At 46.8% G+C, this 18914-nt stretch overlaps 1 protein-coding gene and 1 long non-coding RNA gene across 3 annotated transcripts in view; both read left to right on the top strand.

Moving 5' to 3' along the window:
• Positions 1-18914, top strand: part of CUEDC2 (CUE domain containing 2) — a 226417-nt gene that overhangs the window by 48540 nt on the left and 158963 nt on the right. The window lies entirely within an intron of this gene.
• Positions 7755-8402, top strand: LOC138472348 (uncharacterized). Its single transcript, XR_011268584.1, has 3 exons — positions 7755-7835; positions 7915-8020; positions 8118-8402. It is a non-coding gene; the product is annotated as an uncharacterized lncRNA (long non-coding RNA).

Below are 18914 nucleotides of genomic sequence, written 5' to 3'. Positions count from 1 at the left end.
AGTACCAAAGCCACCCCAACACAGAGGAGCTCTGCAGTAAGGCAGGAGCCACGAGGGAGGTGAAAGCAGCTGACCGAAGCCAACGAGCCTGTGAAAGGAAAGCCGGACCCTGGAACGCTGCAACCAGTTTACCGGGGAAGAGCTGTAGAATGCCAAGGACAGTTGGTGAGTCGCGAGAAGGGAAACTGAGGTGCTGCAGAAACGTTATCGAGGACCGATAAAGCAAAGTGATTGAATGGGAATTTGTGACCAGATGGCTTTGGGATAATAATGAAGTGAATGCAAGAAATATACAGCAAGGTGAATGCAAGGCAAAGTCAAGTTTGTAAGTCTGTAAAGAAGCCACTTGAGAAAGTCCTGGCAAAGGAGTACACCAGGCAAATCCAAGTTGTTTTGTTGACCAGAAAACCTAGCCCTTCAACCAACTGGATGACTCGTACACTTAGGAGTGTGTTTTAAAGAGACCTGAGGAAGGGAGACAGCTTCCCAGAAGTGAACTGCTACACCCAAGAGAAGGGAGTTATCCTCTTGGGCTATAAAGAACTTTGGTTGTGTAATTGATTGGTGAAGAGAAACCTGGGGAAGGGAGCCATCCCCTGGAACTGTGAACCTTTGTGTAAAATTTATTTGTGATTTTGAACATTTGTGCACTTTCAAGCCCATAGACTTTATCCTTATCGCAGTGTTGCTTGTAGAGTGTGAGGGCTAGGATACTATTTCGGACACAGTACGTTTTGCTTTGGACATCTTGACACTGGACGGGTCCTTCGTTTTTGGTTGAGGTAGGGAAATGCCTCTTGGGTAGGGACAGCTAGGCATTTTCCAACCCCCCCTTTTATTTTGAATAAAGGTTTATAGCAAAAAATATGGTCTCTGTGTCCGTGTCTCGTTCCTGGCTCCTCACACAGACCAGAAACTAAATATACTAGCGAATTGAACAACTCTTTTCATGCCATGCTAACCATTTTAAAACTGCAAGTATTTTCTCAGGTTAATTTTGGACACATCAAATATACAAGTGCTAGTATCATGATAAGTTGGGCAAAAACAATCCACAGAATTAGATGCCCCACCCAGGATTTCTAATCCATTTTCAAATACCCCTGAAACAAATCCATGTTCTGTTTGGTCATGTTATGTCATTTTCCCTGTGTGGCCCGTGCAATAGCACCTTCTTGTGGCTTGTCTTCACCCGAGCACCCCTTGGAGTGTTTGACTAGGAATCGTTGCCTCTTTTCAGTTGTGCACGTGGTGGTTCAAGAGGAAGCCGTCTGCAAACTTTGTTGTATCTAGCGTTGCAGGATCCATCTCAGTCAGGGAGCCAATCTGTGGAAGATCGGTCTCAGTTGTTTGTTCTAATGATGGCAAACTGAGGAAATGTATTCGTTAACTTGGGAGTCAAGGAACGCAGTAAAGCAATCCACCAATCCCACCTTACTGACTTAACCCCCTTTTAAAGCCCAGCATCTTCAAACCTTCCTGGTTGCCTGATCACAGAACATTTGAGAGAACCTCCTTGCCATCTGGCACATTTGTACCATTTCCGAGAGGACAAACCTATTGAAATATCCTTTGTCACTTTTGTTCAAGAATAAATGACCCTGTTCTGGCGTGACATAACCTCCCAAGGGTGTAGGTTGCTTCTGACCGCACCAGAAGAACTTTAGGGTATCAGTCAATAATCCCAGTGACCGTTTCCGGCGTCATACAGTAGTCTGTGTATACAATGGTTCAGGCCGGCTGGATCTGTTGGACATGAATCCACATTCTTGCTCCAGTAACCCCAGAAGGGATGGAGCATGGCTTTCCAATGTTATCCCACGTGCGTCAAATGTTCATCATTGCTTTAAGCCAAGAAGGAAATGGAGGGACTAATAAACATCAGCTAAAAGAAAAGCAAAACTAACATACAGGACACAGTATCCAACAATGGGTGTTAGCTGAAGTTCCTATGGAGGTTCCCAATCTCTTCTGCAAAGGACCCCCCCCCACCCTCCTCATTTTCCAAGTACTTTTATGTGTTTATTTATAAAAGGGACGGAGCCCACATTCCCACGCATCTTTTCTTGGAGGTTTCTATAGAGACCTCCACTCCTAAAGAGTCTCTGATGGATCCCGAAGGGGCTGGGCCTCACCTGATGAAACTTGCAACCCCTCTTCTAGTGGCTTGGAAGATTTTGGGCATAGAATTTTACTCCCAGGCCTTTAGAGATCAGCCGAGTAGTTTAGCAAAGACTCTTAAGCACCAAATTCTGCCAAGAGTTGCAAGGCAGCATTGTTTGAGTTGACTACCTGGTGCCTGGAAAGGGGGAGGGCGTTAGTTTTCTAGCCTAATTTAGCAGAAAATATTTATACAACAGTCAAATCGTACATACCCGGTATATCAGCAGGCCAGGAGTATATCGATTGCAAGCCAGTGGGGATCATTCCTGTTTGCAAGCGTCTGAAGGGCACTAGGATATGAAAACCCTCAGCAGTTAAGTACACTACTCTCCAAGGTCCTCAAACCTTCGGGAGTGGCCAGCTAATAAGCGATGGTCCCTGAAGGCTTTATCAAGGAAGCTAGCAATGCTTTTGTGCGGGTTCTCTTGTAAGGTAACGTTAGGTCTTCAGACCTTGACAAGAAGTCTTATGGCCTCAATGGTTACTTTCCAAGTCTCTTGGCGACCAAAAACTGGGATTAAGTCTGTGCCTTATCTGGATTAGCTCAGTTTGTGCATAGTGCGCTGTCTCAGTGTTTGAGGAGAAGACTTCTAGCTTGAGGCCTTAGAAATATAACCAGCTATTTTGATATGAGGAAGCCTCGTTAAGACGTTTCCTTTCTTTACATTTAACATGTTGAGCAGATGGTCTTGGGGGAAGTGGCATTGATCTGGCTTGAATTGGGACCCAGACATCCTAAAACTCATGTTTAACCCAAGCGCCGTCTACAAATTTGGCAAATCACGGAAGTACTCCGGCATAGTCCAGACTTAATCATGATGATATCTCTAGAACTTGTAATTCTATGTGCAACAATACACAGTATCGGCAATGTCAACCTATGCTCAAATAGTGGACAGAAAAACAAATCGTATATATCTTAATATGAGAGTCCCATATTTCCTTCACTGTGGCGAAGGATCCCCTGACAGGGTGAACAAAAAGAAGTTCCAAGGGGCTGAACCCATCCTCTTCTTGATGTACCTCTCTAGGCAAAAAGTAAGCATGGTTGCAGGAAGTCCCACTTCCTTCTCTAGTGCCCGTCAAGCGCTCCAATCATGCTTTTGAGTTTTGTTAAATCTCTCAACTATACAATTGGATTGTGTTGTGTGTGCTAGGTGGATGAATATTTGACACCCCACACTCCTTCCTCAACCTTGCAGGAAAAGAGAAGATCCGAGAAGGGAAAGGAACGAAATCAACACCCTCACTCCCTATATCACAAAAATACAAGGGCAGCGTCAGCTACTATATCAAAACATAGAATATGAAGAAGTAGAAGACTTCTCAAACACAGCTATCAATCTAACAGAATGATTCAACAACGAAGCAGAGTCCACGGAGCTCCAATCACTTTGTTTAGGCAAAACAGAAGCAACCCAACAGAACTACTGCAAGACAAAACAGACAAAAAAGAAACCTAACAATGACAAAGATATTTTGTAACCTAATCAACGCAAGATCAATGTCCAAACATGCCACAAAGATATTTGGCCTCCTGTGTGACGGGGTTATTGAAAATTGGCTAGACAAACTACAAAATCGCACTCCACACTGCCTCCCTGACCACTTCCAAGTGCTCACAGACAAACTGAAAAAACAAGAGAGGAGGAATGGCAGTAGCTTACAAAACTGATGAGCCACTAAGCATCAAAAACAGTGGATCCCTAATCGTTAATAACAAACCTCTCGTTTGTTCTAGTTTACAGAGCACCAACGTATGATGCAACCTTCGTGGACACCTTCACGGAAGCCATTACCAACCTAGCCATCGAGCAGGAACAGCTGATAATCCGGGGAGACTTCAACATCTGGTTTGAAGAAGAAACCGCTAACTCACAAAAATCATTAGCAAAGCAATTGAAGACCATGAAACTACATCAGCTAGTCAAAGGAGCAACTCTCACGGCGGATCATAACTAGACTCTATCTTCGCCAACAAAAACCTCATCACCACTGCACCACCAATACAGATCCTCTGGAGCAATCACCTCATCATCCCTTTCGTAATCGCGCTACCCAGGACAACAGCCAAACAGGGAAAAACTGACCACCATCATGAAAATAAATTGGAGGACCATCAAAGCTAGCAACCTAATAGAACTGGAAATCAACAAACCACCGACAATGGCTCTGGATGAAACGGACCTCGACAAAGAAATACTGCACAAGTGGATCGCTGAAACAATCGACCTCTCCAAGGAAATGTTTCACTGCATCACGCAAAAGAGCAACAACAAAATGGTTTAACCCGCTGCTCAGCGACATGAAAAGACAAAAAGACGCTTGAACTAGAGTGGAGGAAAAAATACGACTAGGCAAAGAATTACAATTCCAAATATGCTTCTCTCACTTTGTACATGTTATATTGTAAAGTGCTTTGGCTTAAAGCGCTATATAAATTCCATAAACATACAACAAATTCCCTCGTACAAAAAGGAAATCCACAAGGCCAAAAAGAAATTATTACAAACGAATCTATAAAGCTGCCAACACTCAAAAAGATCAGTTTAACAAACTTTTAGGGAGAAATTTCAGTTTAGTGGTAAATTCCTCCCACCTTGGACCCCAAGCTCTTTTGCTGAACTTAGGGACATCAAATTAAAAGTACCACGTTAGCCATGACGCTTCAACTACCCTAGGTAGGTCCCCTTTTTTCACAGTGTTTCCAAAACACTCTCCGTTTTAATCTCAATTTCCGGTTTGTAACCTCACCATCCTTTGTCTCACCCATTTCAGGTGCCTGGCACTTCACCAACCACTTCGTGTTTTCTTTTTATAACCAATCCCCCAGTCCTGAAGACGGTCCGGTGAAATTACCAGCAGGTTCCACAATCTTCATCCGCTGGTTTTTCCATCTACTCACCGTACCAGAAACACCTGAACTCTGTGTGTGTCGACAAGTTTTCATACTGCCATAACACTAGCAGTATATGTAATCACAATTACCATTGTTGTACTAATCCACCCATGCATAGAATTACTGCATAATTTTGTACAAACATTGTTTTTCGTGTGCCAAGGATGGAATACTTTACCTTTCGACTCTTGTAAAGGTTTTTAATTGTGTAAATCTAATAAATCTCATTCTTTAATGTTTGAAAAAGATATCCTTATCTTGTGGTGTTTATGTTATGAGCTAACTGATATGTGCTAAGTTAGCTCCACTGTGACCTTTTTCCTACTGAAAGCGTCAATGACTAGGGTAGCTGTTGACTCAGATTTATTTCCTAATTATTTCCTGCTTGATTAGTGGAGCCAGGTATATGTTGAAGAGCAGTGGAGATAGGGAAGATCCAGGTGGATTCCCTAGGGGTGGATTTTAAGGGTTTGATACAGACAGTATCTTTTAAGAAAGATTTAATCTAGCATAAGGCTAGGTCAGCGAATCCCATTTCTTCCAATCGCCTGATGAGAATGTCATGGTTGACTGTGTCAAATGCTGCTGAGAGATCCAGAAGTATTAGAGCTGCGCTTGTTTCCGAGTCTGCATTAGCCTACAGGTCGTCCCAGATGGAGAGCACTGCTGTTTCTGTTCCTCTCATCTGTCTTAAGCCTACTTGTGCCTGGTCCAGCGAAGGTGTTCTATGTAATCTTGTATTGTTCTATATATGTGCAGTTACGTTGGATAGGGGATGTTTGAGGTGGGTCTGTAATTGTCTAGGTCTGCCACGCTCCCTGCTGTGTCCGAGGAGCGGCTTGATGTAGGCCGATTTGAATGATTGCGGTACTTTCCCTGTTAATAGTGATTGGTTGAAAAGTTTTATGTAGTGTTCCATAGGTGCTCCTTGCGCGAGGATTGATTTGTGTATGTCTGGGGTGGGGGGGGGGCACAGATCCATGGGGGAGCCGGCTTTGTTGCCATTTCTTACCAGCTTGATGAATGTCTCTGCTGATATTTGGGGAACGTTTTGTACTTTGTTCTGACGATCCTCAGCTGGCAAGGTCGGTTGCGTGTTGCGGTAGATTGGTCTGCTTTGTCTGATTTTTTTGGATGGTGCCGATTTTGTTTTTGAAGTGATCTGCGAGGTTGTTGCATAGTTTCAGTGAGGGCATGGGTGTGTTGTTGAAGCCGGGGTTTCTCATTTCTTTCCTCTTAGGCAAGATTGCATGCAGTGCCCTTTGCGTGCACTACAATAACCTTGACCATAAGTCTGAACTACACAGGTTAGTAGTGTGGTCGAGCAGTCTGGCTTATCTCAAGAGGGGTCAATGTGAGCAATAATGTCACACAGAGTTCTACAATACAGTTATCCAAATAAACACATACATTCAAGGTTTCTTGATAAAACAATTATTAATTTATTTCACAGTCAGTTATATATGCCTTCTTCAGAAAGGGAGCAAAACATGTAACACATATTACTTAAAAACACACTCTTAGTTTCTCTAAATCAGAGGACACCCTTTGGGGGTGGCACACAGACACTTCTGACACCCTCAGATGACTTAAATAGCTAGGACACCGTGCACATTGATTTGTCTCTGGTACATTTAGAGCAATACTGAGTTAGGTGAAAAAGATAGAATAGAGTAATAAAAAACAAATAACTCATGAACAGGCAAGTACTTAAGCACCTTCCAAAGCACAAGCACAAAATCACCTTTGGGTGCATTCCTGTAACCAAGGGGATTAAGCACAGGGAGTTTTGGGCACCTCCCTCACTTCCTACCCCTGCCAGACATACTGGAGCCGGAGACGGGCTTCACTTGTGAATCCTGCCAAAGACAAAACGAACAAAGAGACCAAATCTGGGTTAGCGCGCAGAAACATCTCAAGAAGGATCTTTCCAGCAGGGAAAAAAAAGACGACCATGGCCTTTTTGACGGAATGGGCACCCATAGGTGCCTTAGCAGGGCTGCGAACGCAGCCTGCGGTAAAAACACACAATGGTAGTAAAAAGTAAGCCACTGCCATCAACCATTAACTGTAGAAAAGGTAACATACAACATGTTACATGAGAAAGTAGACAAAGGAGATACTAAGTAACCCCTCCAGCACCCTATGGTAATTGTGTGCTGGGTCAAAGTAAAGTCAATTTCACTTCACTACTTTTGGAAACAGTAGTTTCACCAAGAGAAGGTATTTAAACCTTTGGTAAATCTAAGAGACGTCCATGTGCCACTGCACTGAAGGTGCTGTGTGCCACAATGTAAAGATAATGCCTATGGAGTTTGTCAGACTCCAAAGTCAAAAGAAGCACAGAAAAAACATCAAATTAAAAGTACCACGTTAGCCATGACGCTTCAACTACCCTAGGAACAGATCAGCTCCTAGAAGCAAACTACCTCCGCTCACTGCGCCAACATTCTGCCACTTTTACAATAATGAATCGATCACAGTGTAATGATAGTTTACAGTGAAGGCATGCTGAAACTATACACAACACACAGTCACTCGATCCACAAATAGAGACCGCCTTTATCCATCACCTCCTGTATTTATCACTGTCACTGTACTTCCATTCAGGCACTGTACGTACGTTTTTAAGCACGATATCTCGATGCGTGCTACACAAACGCTTACAACAACCTTCCTCTTTGTCTACGACAGACCGCGGTTACCCAGCATCCTAGATAGAAAGCAGTTCTCATCTCTAACAACCTGGGACTCATTTTGTGAACCAGACCAGGTAAATGATTATTAAACCATTTATTCTACATTGTAAAACCATTTCATCAACTACAACTCGGTCTTTTCACTTGTTTCAGAGACCTCCTGTCCTAATATTGGACAAAACCCACCTGCCAGTGACTCATCCAGATTCTGGCCCTATACTAAATAACCACGTTAGCCATGACGCTTCAACTACTCTAGGTAGGTCCCCTTTTTTCACAGTGTTTCCAAAACACTCTCCGTTTTAATCTCAATTTCCGGTTTGTAACCTCACCATCCTTTGTCTCACCCATTTCAGGTGCCTGGCACTTCACCAACCACTTCGTGTTTTCTTTTTATAACCAATCCCCCAGTCCTGAAGACAGTCCGGTGAAATTACCAGCAGGTTCCACAACCTTCATCCGCTGGTTTTTCCATCTACTCACCGTACCAGAAACACCTGAACTCTGTGTGTGTGTCGACAAGTTTTCATACTGCCATAACACTAGCAGTATATGTAATCACAATTACCATTGTTGTACTAATCCACCCATGCATAGAATTACTGCATAATTTTGTACAAACATATTGTTTTTCGTGTGCCAAGGATGGAATACTTTACCTTTCGACTCTTGTAAAGGTTTTTAATTGTGTAAATCTAATAAATCTCATTCTTTAATGTTTGAAAAAGATATCCTTATCTTGTGGTGTTTATGTTATGAGCTAACTGATATGTGCTAAGTTAGCTCCACTGTGACCTTTTTCCTACTGAAAGCGTCAATGACTAGGGTAGCTGTTGACTCCGATTTCTTTCCTAATTGTTGCCTTACCCTCTGGAGTCAAGCCCCCTTGAAAAAAAGAGGGTTCCCTGCCTTATCTTATACACTCCACTAATCAAGCTCAATAAAAGACATGGCCTCACATGCTACTACTACGCTGATGACACACACATCATCTCCAAGTACAAAACACACGCTAAGAAAACACCAAACCTGCAAGAATGCCTACAAGAACTCTATGGCTGGATGAACACAAACATCCACCCTGGCAAAACAGAAATAATGGTTATAGCCACTACATCACATGGACAACAGAACTATGAACAGCACTGACACATCAACAACAGTAAAGAACCTCAGAGTCCTGAGCGACAACAAACTACCACTTGAGCCACAAGTAAATGCTATAATCACGAAATGCTTCTTCCTCCTTCACACAGTAAAAAGGATCCTACCGTTCCTCTGCTTTACCCACAAAACACTCACCATCATCGCACTATCATGTCCAGAGTAGACTACGCCAACAGCCTATACCTCAGAATGCTAGAACACCTATTAAAGAAACTTCAGCGTATCCAAAGCACTGAAGCCAGACTCCTGCTCAAACTACCATGAAGAGAACACATTAGCCCAGCACTGAAAATACTACACTAGCTACCGATAAATCAGCGAAAAAGGTTCAACACAATGTGCATAACGCATGGAGTAAGTCACGACCGAGGAGCAGAGTTCCTAAGGAAGAGAATAACCATCTACCATCCAGCAAGACCACATGGATCAAGCTATGACCTTGGCCTAGAACCAAAACCATATGATAAAGAACAGTCGGAGGAGCACCTTTCTCACAACTGGCTCCTAAAACATGGAATTCCCTACCAAAAAACATACGCAATAATAAGGGTTAATCTGGAATTCTGAAAATGACAAAAAACTTGGCTCTCCACCCCAGAATCAGAAGGGAACAAGTAGGAATCGTACATTCTGGCAGTACTTGCAGACCAGCTAGCTTGCTGCAGAAGTCGCCTTTCTGAGTGCATCCTTAAAACATGGAGGATCTACAACGCGTCAAAGGAAGCTGTGCTGGGCATGCTACTTTGTCCATTGACAATCTCGCTGGTTGCTGCCAAACCGTGCTGAACCACTGCAATCCATCTTATTCGTTCACTGAAGGCGGTCTGTTCCTCAGAGGTCTACATGTTTTCTTTGTTTGGGTGTCCTGCTGGAAGCAGTCGAACCGATTCCTAAGCACAGTGACCAACCGAAACTAAATAATGTGTCTGAAAGGGACTTCTGCAACCTAGATCCCTGGGCCTTCATCAGTAGTTCCTCGTCCGGCCCAAGCCCCAGAACCTCAGCAGTGGTCTCTGGAGAAATTGGAGTCAAGGGGTCAAGTTAACATACCCTTTTCTGTCCCCTTCTGTTCCCCATAGGGTTACATGTGGGTAACGTCCTGTCCCTAAAACACTCTTTCAAGAGTTTGGGCCGTGGAGGCCTGGTCATGGATCCCTTACTAGAACCATTCTAGGGTCTGGGATTGAGTGAATTTACTAACCTGAACCGTATCCAACTTGGACACTTAATCATAACCACTGCCATCACCAATCTAGATAAACCTACCTGTGAAGTATATACTTCAGAACTGGTTACTTTTGTGCACAAGGCCCTCAACATCTTTGTGTTGGACTGCAGAAGAGCTAGGGAAGCTTTTGCTAAGATCATTCAGAAGTCTCTTTTCTAATTCTAATGGATCCGAATAATTACTTGCGTTTCACTGGATATTGAATCAAATGCTTACCCTTTTTTCCCCAAGAGAAAATGTATGCATCTGTTTTAGGGCTTGCTGTGACAATATTGGACTAGATGTTTTTACTACCTTAGACAGAAGTACAAATATAAACATTATTTATGAGGCCTTCATAATACTCACCAACTGGATTTATTGGTGTTGCTCTGCGTGCACTCCCTGTAGCCCTAAAGCACACTCGCACTCATCCTAAGACTAAGCCATGGTGCTCTGCTACCTTACCTTGATTGGGTTTCACTAACATCTCAGTGTCTTCCTGTTGACAGTAATAGAGTGACCTCCAACATTCCTTCTGCCAGTGTTGATTTTGGAAATCCATCTTAACAAATTGGTGGGATAAGTTCTTTGCCACTCCATACCGATTTACTGGAGTGATCCCATAGTTCCTGAATGATCTATGTATAACTAATAGATCATCAGGAAGCTAGGAAAAATGCCTTATTGGCCTTACTGCTGGGAAATTATGTTGAGGTCTTGGGACCAGTGGGTGGTACAGGTGAAAGACCATATACAAGGAAGACTACTTTAGCCAAACCTAAGGGGAAGCCTAAGGCCAAGGCAAAAACCACAGCTAAGGAGTCAACGGTTCCTTAAAAGGGGAAGAAGAGATCCTCCCCTTCCTTACTTACAAACTGAGGTAACAGACCAGACCCTTGAACCAGATGAAGAATGGTCTCAATACCCAATGATGATACAGAACTGCAAAGTTTACTTGTAGAACAAGGATCCGCTAGGGAAGAATTGTGCCAGAGAAAATGTCCATCTCTGGCAGGCCTTATGAGACTGGTCTGTTCCAAGTAGGAGGCTGAATTCCCCTGGTAAACAGAATCTGATGGGAAGGTGAGTTACTGTATAGTGAACCCATAAGAGTCCTGAGCGGGGGGCGTGGCCTGGAGCTCATGGTGGTAGGAAGCTAAGGCGCCGAGCTCCGGCCGAGACGCCGCGTTACGATCCTCGTCGGACCGCTTGCAGCCTGCCCCCGAGCCACAAACTCGGACAAAATACGGCGGAATCTGCCGCCGAGCAGCGACAGCAACCCCAAGTAAAATCGGAGCCGGGAAACCTTGACTCTGCCCTCCACGCACCTTCCCCCTCTCCGCCCTAGCCTGCACCCAAGATGGCGGCCCCTGCGTTGCTTTAACACTACCGAGCGGACCGCGGCCGAGAACTCCAGCACACGGAGGTGCGATTCGTCTGCGGCCGAGACCCTGGGGAATATAATCCCACACAGCCCCGACTCGCACTCAGCACCCGCGGCCCCTCCGACACACAGGACGCTGTGAGCCGCGGACGAGAGCTCCTGGACCTGCTCCTGCTGTCCGGGCGGGAACATCCTGATTGCCGCCGAGACCGCCGTCGACACGCCGGCAGCGGAGACTGCTGCCCAGGAGGTGAGGAGACAGGGGGGGCCCCGCTTGACATCGCCGCGGCTCCAGCGCCCGCCGCCGCTCTGAGACCTGAGCCCGGAGCCCAGCGGCGCCCAACCCCCCCTCATCCTCCCACCGCTAACACCATCAACTCACCCCACACTGCCTGCCTGGCGGATTGAAACACCCCCGCAAGACTTGAGAGCAGCGCACCATCAAGGCATCGTCACCCGGCCCTCAGGCCCGCCATGTCTGCTAGAGGCAAACCAAAACCTCCTACGATGGACAGTTACGTCTCCACAAAGGCCAGAATCTCGGCCGACCCACGCCCCCCCAGCCCCGATCCTCCAAAACCGAAAAATGCGGATCCCACCGAGAACCAAGCACAAGTGCTGGAGACCATAGCATCCCTGAGCACCTTCATTGATACCAAAATCGACGAATTCAGGTCAGACATTCAGCTTGTGAGACAGGATGCCAGGAATTTAACGGATAGGGTCGCCACCTCTGAGACGACCATTAAAGAGACCACTGAAACCACTGTGGAGCTGAGGTCCAAGGTGACGGACCTCGAAAGGAAGGTGGCCTTTCTCGAGGCGAGGGCTGAGGAGGCCGAGGGACGTGCCAGAAGGGGCAACATCAGGATACTTGGAATCCCTGAAGGCGACGAGGGCCCGAACCCGACTGCATACATAGAGACCCTACTACAACAAGAGGTGGGCGCAGGCAAACTCACGCAAGGCTTTGCTGTTGAGAGGGCACACAGGTCCCTCCAAAAGAAACCCCCTCCGGGCTCCCACCCTCGCCCAATTATAGCCAAAATACTTAATTTCCAAGACAGAGAAGTCATCCTCAGACACTCCAGGGAGACCGGCCCACTCGTACGCGGCAACACAAAAATATCCGTCTACCCAGATTACACCCCAAAAGTGCAAAGGGAGAGAAACTCGTTTGTGCCAATCAAAGCCAGGTTGCGACACCTAAACTTAAAGTATATGCTGCTCTATCCTTCTAGACTAAAAGTCATCTACAAGGGCCGCTCGATTTTCCTGGAAACCCCGGAGGCAGCCAACATGTGGATGGAGGACAACAACTTAGCCCAAGGCGCTGACACTCACCCCAAAGACTAACGACTGAAACTAAGCACCGGACCGCATGCTCAACCGCCGACGCAAGACCCCGCAAAAAAACACATGCACTCTGCAGTGCGGAAGCAATCAACACTACAGTTCGCCAAACTAACGCGGCTCTCGCTTGGCCCCACACCAGACTCAGGACTTCGCCCCCGCGAACAGACCAGGACAGGCCAGTTGCCTGACCGACCCCACTCGAACCCGACGCCCGGATGGGTCCTGACGGTGCGAGAGCGCCTGAGCGCAGCGAAATGAACGCAGTCGCTAGGCGCACAAGTTAGTTACATTATCTGTTATGTTATAAGCACAGTCACTACATCTTCACGCCCGAGTAGACAACAGGACACGCCGACACAGCACTCCAACTTAGGCGAATACGAGGGACGAATGCTAAATCGCCCTATCAGGAACCCAAACCCTCTGGGCAGACCCTCTGAGGAGGAGATAAAAAAGATCACCCACGCACCCAAATGACATCACAACTAAAGATACTAACGTGGAATGTGCGCAGGATGAACTCCTACCTGAGAAGAAATCGCATTCATTCCTATCTCCGCAGGCAGAAGGTCTCTATAGCTATGCTCCAGGAAACCCACCTGACGGCGGAATCCTCCTCCAAACTAGCAGAGAGATGGGGTGGCACTGGAAAGGGAGCAGCATACTCCAAGTACGCACGGGGAGTCTTCACTTGGGTGAACCCGAACGTCCCGTTTCGCCTACAGGGGTCGGAAGCAGACAAAGAGGGCAGATACCTGATACTTTGGGGGACCATTGAAAACACCGCAAATCTGCCTGGTCAACTCCTACTTCCCGCAGCACGGGATACCATCGCACATCGCAATGCTGTGCCCCAAAATAGCCCACCACAGGGAGGGCACCCTTATTTGGGGAGGTGACTTCAACTGCACCAGTAATGGCGAGATGGACAGGTCGGTGCCTCTACTACAATCACGCAATGCCGCCACCGCGGCCCTTAACAACGCTCTGGAACACCTAGACCTGGTGGACATATGGAGAGCGCGACACCCAAACGAAAGGAGCTACTCATACTATTCTGCCCCCCATAAGGTTCACAGAAGGATCGACTACCTCTTCACCGACAGGGAACAAGTTGCCCTGGTAGAGGACGTCACATACCTAGGCAGATCGATATCTGACCATTCCCCGCTGGTCATGCAGTGGAGATTGACTGGCCCCAGGCCTCCGATTCCGACATGGAGACTGTCCCCTATGGCACTCACTGATCAAGAGTTCAAGGAAGACCTTGGCATTAAACTCGAAGATTACATAGACAATGACAAAGGCTCTGTATCGAGCTGGAGCACGCTATGGGAGGCGATGAAAGTGGTAACACGGGGCGAAGCCATCTCTGGAGCGGGAGGTATCCGGAGACGCCTGAAAGAGACACTAGAAGAACATGAAGCGGAAATAACACGCCTCGAGTCCCAACTGGACACCACTACTGAAGGGGAAGAGACCCTGCGGGGACTTCGAGACGACTGCCGAATGGCATGGGACAGACTGGCGAAATTCGACTTTGCAACCAACACTACCAAGATACACAAAGAGGCCGACAAACCAGGCAGACTACTCGCATGGTTGTGCAATCGAGAACACCCGAGGCATTACATCACCGAGATCCAGGATGAACGTGGAGTCTCACACAAATCACAACCTGACATCAACACCACTTTTGCAGAATTCTACTCCGAGCTCTACTCCCACGACAAGCAAATACCCAGAGAAGACATCAGAGCCACCCTGGAAGAGATCGAACTCCCTAAACTAGCCGAAGATCAGCGTGCAGCACTCGACACTGAGATCACTGCCGACGACATCAAGGATGCGATCAGATCTCTAGCCACCAGCAAATCTCCGGGGAGCGATGGACTCCCCCCAGAGTTCTACAAAACCTACGAAGACATCATCACTCCAATACTATTGGGAGTCTACACGGAAGCATACGAAGAAGGAATTCTTCCCAGCACCATGAAGGAAACCATCATAATCCCTATGCTTAAACCAAACAAGCCACCCGAACGCTGTGACTCCTACCGCCCGCTAGCGATGCTGAATTACGACGCCAAGATCTTAACCACCATTCTGGCTAAGAGGCTAGCGAGGGTGATTGGGTCTATTGTACACGAGGACCAGAATGGGTTCATCCCGGGACGCAACACCTCGGCCAATCTGAGGAGGCTACAACACGTCATAGCCGAAACCCATGAAAGCCCTGAGGATCTGGCGGTGCTCTCACTCGATGCAGTCAAAGCCTTCGACTCCATCTTCTGGGAGTGGTTAATCGAGGTGCTGATTGAGTTTGGGTTTGGAGAAGGCTTTGTGAGATGGGTCAGGGTCCTTTATAGTTCACCCAGTGCCAGAGTGAAGACCGGGCGAATAATATCGGAAGCCTGGGCGATACAAAGAGGCACTAGGCAGGGCTGTCCGCTATCACCCATGTTGTAGGTTTTGGGACTGGAGCCGATCGCCATCTACTGCAGAAGACCGTTCTTTGATGCAGGCATAAAACTAGGCAACAAACACTTCATAATTTCCTTATATGCGGACGATGTTCTCTTATACCTACAGGACCCACAAGTGAATGCACAAGTCCTACTCGATGTCCTGGACAACTACGCCCACTATTCAGGAATCAAATTTAGCAGATCTAAATCTTGCGCATTCCCACTAGCCGGACTCAACAAGATAGGCATGGAAGAATTGCCGGAGGTGGGGATAAAATGGCAACCAAAGATGTTCCGCTACCTAGGAATCAACATAACACATACCCCAGAACTTACCCACGAACACAACACTGAAAGAGCAACAAAGGCACTCCGTAACTCCATGAAGTTCTGGTCTAAGCTGCCACTTGCCATGATGGGCAGGGCAGCGATTGTGAAAATGATCATCCTACCCAGATTCCTCTACTACTTCACGAATGTCTGCCACTACATCCCTATACCCTTCTTTAAAAAACTGGATTCGCTCATTAGAGACTTCCTATGGGGCCCAGCTAGGCACAAGCAACCTCTGAAGATCCTCACGCTGCGACACAAGGAAGGGGGGATACAACTCCCAGACCTACACATGTATTACTTAGCAGCCCAACTCAGCCACGTCACAAGGTGGCTCCACGATGACCCAAACGCTGAATCAGGTCTCCTAAGACTAACATCTTCCAACCTGTTTCCCAAGGAATTACTCTGGAACCCACTTAAACAAAAACTAGGGGTCCCTATGATTGTGCAGCTGGGCAGACAAATCTGGACTAGAACCTGCTCTACCCATCAAATCACTCACCCGTACTCTCCCGACACCCCCATCCTTGTGGACGCATGCCAATCCATATCAGACCTCAAAGTGTCAAGAAAATGGGAGAGCGCTGGGATTTACACCTGGGGCGACATATACGAAGACGCCAAATTCAGAGAATTCGAAGCGATCCTAGAATCAGAGGAACTAAGCAGAGGCCAATTCCTGTGGTACCATCGTCTCAGACAGATTGCAAAGACGAAATGGCCTGAATGGCCAGAAGAACCCAACCCCAACCCCCTCCTTAACGAGATGCATGAACTCTCAGACGGCTGGAAACCAATAACCCGCCTTTACGGCCGACTAATAGACAGACCCAACCCTAAAAGCGCAGCACTAAAAGAGAGATGGGAACTTGACCTCCGGGTCACGCTCACGGACACTGAATGGGAGAGAGTGCTACTATACCCCAGTGAGGTCTCCAGGAACATCAGATTCCGACAAATCCAACTCAACGTTCTCTACAGAACATACATGACCCCGAAGAGAGTCTCCAGCTTTAACAATAAGACAACATCAAACTGCCCTTGGTGCGACACCATCCCAGCAGACCTACTGCACATGTTCTGGTCTTGTAACAGGGTGTCGCAATTCTGGTCCAAAATAAAGCAAACCTGCACGGAAGCTGGCATCACCAGATACAACTGGGACCCCCAGGAATGCCTCCTCGGAACTTACCCCAGACTGAGCAAGATCAAACACGTGGTCAAGCTGATGGACATCTCCTGCATCCTAGCCAAAAGAACCATAGCTATGGCTTGGAAATCTAAGCCAGGCCCGAGATACCAACACTGGCTTAGAGAACTAGAGCGTTGGACCACAGCCGAGACCAGGGCCTGGCAAGATGGAGCCACCACTGGAACAACCGACGTAAACAACACCCTCGAATCGTGGAGGGCTCTCCTCCGCGACATCCCCTTCTCTGCTGACCACAAGCCCCCCTGAGGTGCCTGCCCACCCTAACACTAAACAACCACGGATCCACCTAGTACCTGAACCCCGAACATTCGCAAGCCCCGGAACCCTGCCTTCACACTCCTTTCCTCCAGAATACCTGCTGAACGAAGACATCCTCACAAAAAGACTGTGCATGTTTGTTGTTAATCTTTGTTGTTACCTGTTTCTTTTACACCTCACTTGGCTAACGGACACCTTTACTAAACGCAGCCTTGAAATGTAACCTTACCAAAAATGCCAATAAAAAAGTGTTTTAAAAAAAATAAGAGTCCTGAGCGACAACAAACTACCACTTGAGCCACAAGTAAATGCTATAATCACGAAATGCTTCTTCCTCCTTCACACAGTAAAAAGGATCCTACCGTTCCTCTGTTTTACCCACAAAACACTCACCATCATCGCACTATCATGTCCAGAGTAGACTACGCCAACAGCCTATACCTCAGAATGCTAGAACACCTATTAAAGAAACTTCAGCGTATCCAAAGCACTGAAGCCAGACTCCTGCTCAAACTACCATGAAGAGAACACATTAGCCCAGCACTGAAAATACTACACTAGCTACCGATAAATCAGCGAAAAAGGTTCAACACAATGTGCATAACGCATGGAGTAAGTCACGACCGAGGAGCAGAGTTCCTAAGGAAGAGAATAACCATCTACCATCCAGCAAGACCACATGGATCAAGCTATGACCTTGGCCTAGAACCAAAACCATATGATAAAGAACAGTCGGAGGAGCACCTTTCTCACAACTGGCTCCTAAAACATGGAATTCCCTACCAAAAAACATACGCAATAATAAGGGTTAATTATTTGGAGGGACCTACAATCCATTGGCAAACCACCCCCAACTGGTGGGCATAGGGAGGACCTTTTGGACCTTTCATGCGCACACACCACCAAGTTTACAGAGGAATACCACAGTAGGCAGGGACCCCCCACTTGGAGTCAAGGAAGAGACCCATAACCTTCCTAACCTAACCATCTCTAACCCCAAGGCATGTGGGGGTAGGGGGGGACACCTCCATGACCCATGTCCACATACCTCTAGATAAGATAATTACCACACCGCAACGTACCTGCCGACTAGGATGCCAAACAATACCAAAGCAGACAGGTTGGTCATAGATGCCGACCACAGAAACCAAATGAAAGGGGTCTGAAAAAAATAAACCTGCTAACCAAATACTAAAACCTCATTTTTCTGCAAACTCTTCTCCTACGGAAACTCAGACCACATCACTACACAGCAAACCACACATACTTCACCACACTGCAACAACATACAAAAAACGCATAACCATGCACAAAAGCATATGGGAATTGCTCTGACTCAAAAATCACACCCAAGCTCAGCGAACGATGCAAACCGAACTGAAGCTGCCAACAGAACGTCATATCTCACTTTACTATTCCCACTGCACGCTACTAACCGCTCCCACAGCCTCCCTGTTTCACATCGTCCTTTTTCAGATCTGCCAGGGGACCACTACAGTGGTGATAGTGCACGGTACAAGTAACCTTTAACATTAACATAGAATTGGACATAAAGTTGGTGCGTCTGTCAGACACAACTCGTTTAGGGAAGTCAACCCTAGTTAAAGATGCCTAATAATGCTCCTAGTAATTGATTTGGCAGTTGACTGTTGTGAGTGGGATGGCATCAGAATATCTGGTGACATGATCAACAACCATGAGATAAACCTGCTGTTGGAAGATCAAGGGGACCAACCATGTCAATCCCTACCCTCTCAAATG

The sequence above is a fragment of the Ambystoma mexicanum genome, chromosome 8 (genome assembly GCF_040938575.1).
Source record: "Ambystoma mexicanum isolate Mex_15411 chromosome 8, UKY_AmexF1_1, whole genome shotgun sequence".
NCBI lineage: Eukaryota > Metazoa > Chordata > Amphibia > Caudata > Ambystomatidae > Ambystoma > Ambystoma mexicanum.
Note: the sequence above shows the minus strand (reverse complement) of the source record. Positions and strands in the feature narration are given on the sequence as shown.